Source organism: Oreochromis aureus, linkage group 19, assembly GCF_013358895.1.
Source record: "Oreochromis aureus strain Israel breed Guangdong linkage group 19, ZZ_aureus, whole genome shotgun sequence".
NCBI classification, from domain to species: domain Eukaryota; kingdom Metazoa; phylum Chordata; class Actinopteri; order Cichliformes; family Cichlidae; genus Oreochromis; species Oreochromis aureus.
Window position 1 is genome coordinate 22,970,660 of NC_052960.1, and position 3,863 is coordinate 22,974,522.

At 39.0% G+C, this 3,863-nt stretch overlaps 1 long non-coding RNA gene across 1 annotated transcript; it reads right to left on the minus strand.

Moving 5' to 3' along the window:
- Window positions 1-1,599: 1,599 nt before the first annotated feature.
- On the minus strand, window positions 1,600-3,309 carry LOC116328633. Its single transcript, XR_005609345.1, has 5 exons — window positions 3,093-3,309; window positions 2,372-2,485; window positions 2,211-2,240; window positions 1,959-2,050; window positions 1,600-1,718 (listed from the first exon to the last, which is right to left on the minus strand). It is a non-coding gene; the product is annotated as an uncharacterized LOC116328633 (long non-coding RNA).
- Window positions 3,310-3,863: the final 554 nt, after the last annotated feature.

The following is a 3,863-nucleotide window of genomic DNA, read 5'->3' on the forward strand; positions in this document are numbered from 1 at the left end:
TCATATGAAAGGGGGCATGTGGCAGGGATTGGACACTGGGAAAAAACATATTACACATATTTCCATATCTGCAGTTGAGCTTTTGGTGTCATCTGAGTTATCTGGACATGCACATGCACTGGAAAGAGACATGTGAGACTGTATTTTTTTATAATGATGTTATCCCTTCATATAGCCTGTAAGAATTATTATTAATTGCTCATTGCAAAAAAAATTATTTGATATCTTTTTCCATTTCATTGACAGGTAAGGCAGTCATTGTGATTGCAGGCATGCGTTTATAACATTGACAATTTGAGGAGTGAAATTACCCACAATAATATAAACTGAGATGCAGATATGGAAGGAAATAAAGCCTTTTTTAAAAATCTGGGTTTTCAGCCCTGATATTTTCTCAGTTTCTGAGAGAATATCACAGCTGTACATAATGAAAATACATCAGTGTTTTGGAAACTGTTCCACAAGACAGCTGACAGAAAATGCCACACACAAATGTTCCAAAAGAACAGATAAAAACAGATTTAGTGTTACTGAGATGTTCAGTCATCTCTCTGACTTGAATATGAGAAAAAACTTCTTACAGACGTTTTACACTAGTTTATTTCTGACTCCTCCCCCAAACCTGTTTACAAGACATAGATCAGGAACTAACAGGGTTAAAGTTTGAAAGGGTTTGAAAAACAAACAAAAAAAAAACCCATACCTTTTATACTATCACCCATACACAGGGTATTATCACCACACCAGGTAGTGTAGTGCAGACACCCAAGTGTCGATGCGATAACGCGAGACGAGGTGATGTAGGAGTTTCAAATCGATACCATCTCTGTATCTACTGAAAATCTCAGGAGAGTTCAAATCAAATTGATACCATGTATCTACTTGGATGCTGCAGGGTAGCACTGGCAGGCATTAGCAGTTTTTTTTTTTTCATTATATGGGTTTCCCAGTAATCATGCAATATGATGATGACAATCTGTGGGGTGTCATTAAAATAGCCAGTCTTCCTTTTAACTGTAAACCAAAAGAGAGAAAAACTAAAGAGGGAACAATCTCCATGCACAGGAACTCAAATGACTCACTGGGATCCATGTCTTTATCTGCCCTGCGTCTGCTCTGAAATCGGCTGATTTTTATAGCAAGGAAAGTTTACTCTCCTCAGTAAGAAAACTTTATGTTCAGAGCTGAACAACAGAGGGCGACAGAGAGCAACACAAACTGTAGAGTGGTTTTAACTGGAATGTTTTTTCTGGCACAAAAATGCTCAGATGTCATTAATGACAGACATGTTTTCAGACATGTTTTGGCAGACCATCAATATGTTTAACATGTCTGAGATGATGAGCTATCACTTTTTTATCAGTGCACAATGATGCAGTGAAAAAACAAATATCATTTGTATCATGTGCGACACTCAAAAGTTTGTGATCACTTTGTTTTTTTTTATTCAAAGTTGCACAATTTGACAGTGTTCATGTGTTTCGTAACAAAACACCACAGCATTACCGGCACTCAGATTTCAGCCAAGCTTGACTGAAGCAAGACACACTATTGCAACTGTTTCCTATTTGCAGCAGTAGATATATCATTTATTATTTCTTTTTTTTTAATTCTAATTTCAATAATTTCCTGGTCTCAGATGAGAGCAGCCAAAAATCCCACAGCTCCTCCAACAGAGCCCACAGCTGCGGTGGCGGCCCCAGACAGACCTGCCATACCTGCAGAAAGAAAACAGGCTTCAGAATACCAGACAGCTGATCGAGCAGTTAGATCAAGTAACTGAGCTACAGAGAAGACGGGGAGACTTTATCCTCACTGTAACACAGTAACATGTTATTATTTGTATGGCCTGTCAGGTTTATCATACTAAGGGTTTTTGGGCAATCACTAAGAAAATAGTTCCAAGGCAGCCGTGATTATGTTTCTTTCTTTTGTTTTTTTTTTTCTCTTTTTTTTACCTCCTGACTGCAAAACAGCCACCAGACTTCCTGCTGCCGCTCCTCCTCCATCAACAGCTGCAGACATCATGCTTGCAGCGTAAAAGCCTCCACTTGACAACAGGAAGAAACACCTGGTTACTGACCATCAGGATGATTCAAAATAAATACATGTATGGTATGTGTGACTTCTTGTATGAGCCTGAGTGATAATAAATAAACAAACAAACAAACAAACAAACAAACAAACAAACAAACAAACAAGTGTGTTACCTGCTCCGGCTGTGATCGCTATAGCTCTCACTGAAACACAAAAAAGAAAGAAAGAAACATCTTACCACAGCTCAGCTGGAAATATTTAGACATTGTCTGTAATGTTACAATCATGAACTTATATGATGTAGAGATGATTTGAAAAAGGCAGCTGTACTCACACAGACCCATTATTCCACTCAGGGTGAGGAGCCTAAGACTGGACTGTGTCTTTTATACAAGTGGGAGGGTCACCAGTTATTTCGTGGAAGACAAAACTCCTAGAGTGGGTGTCACTGTGAAGTAAAACTTTCTTTAGTCATGATGGAACAAGTGAGTGATTCTGAGGTTGCATCTTGGGTGGGGAGTGGGGGTGCGGGGTTGACATATTTATTTATTTTATGTTATTTTCTTTGTTATGCAAGAAAAGATCTGGCAGACCCAAAGACACAGAATCAGAACACAAGTTTCTAAGAGTCACAGAACCACAGCTTCAAGCACAAAAGTAAAAGTACATAATTTCCATAGGGATTAATAAAGTATTCTGATTCTGATTAATCATAGTAAGGAAGTCTCGGTTTCAAGTGCAACATGAGTTGCGCTTTTTGGGTTATAGTGCTACACTTAAGCCACGATGAAAAAATAAAAAGCCTGGGATTTTTGTACTCAGGGTTACCGAGGATAATCTGAGGTAGTCCATGTGAAACCTCACAGTGAAGGTGAGAACAAAGTGAACAGGCTTGTTGTGTTTGCTTGGTCACAGTCACAGTAACCAGTGTGTTAGTCTGTAATGATTTCCCAAGCGGACAAAGTCAATACTGCACTTGGGGGAACTCAAGTTATGGGATGTGATGCAACATCAGTTATGAAACACGTATGAGGCACAAAATAACCAGTCACTACCTATAAATCTAAGACGGATTTTGTCATGTTCGCTGTGTGGCAGGCAGGATGAGGACCCAAAATGAAAAGGTAAACTCAAGGCAGCAGCTTTATTTGCTGGAAAAAACCCTGAACACTGAATACAGGAGCAAAACATAAAAACTAGATGCTTGGAAACTAAGACTCTGAAAACTAGGAAACCAGAAACAAAGAACTGATGAGAAGCAATAACAGGAATCAGAAGCACAGAGACAACACACAGCACTAAGGGTGTAAAAAACAGGGCTTAAATACACAAGGGAGTAACGAAGGAATAGGAGACAGGAGGGAAACCAGCTGGGAATAATCAGACATGATGAGACAGGGAAGAAGCAAAACTGAATACACTGATATAGGACATGGGACTGTCAAAGTAAAACAGGAAACACAAGACATTCACACAGATGCAGATTTGACTGACTGGAGAGACAGAGGCAACATGGAGACAAGAGTGACTAGACATGAAACGTGGAACACGGGGAAAGCAAAGAAACAGAAACCTAAAGCCTAGGAACTAAAAATAAACACAAGCAGAAAAACATGAATGACAATAATCCAAGAATATTAACCAATAAACACAAAACACTGGGTCCGTAACCCAATACCATGACAGATTTATAACAAGTCCCCGAACAAATACAGATAAAGCATAAGATGCACATTACCAACAAGTGGAAAGTGCAACAATCTGATCCACTATGTCTGAGTGCAAAGGTCAAACAAGAAAAAAATATCTGAATGGCAATTTCGTGT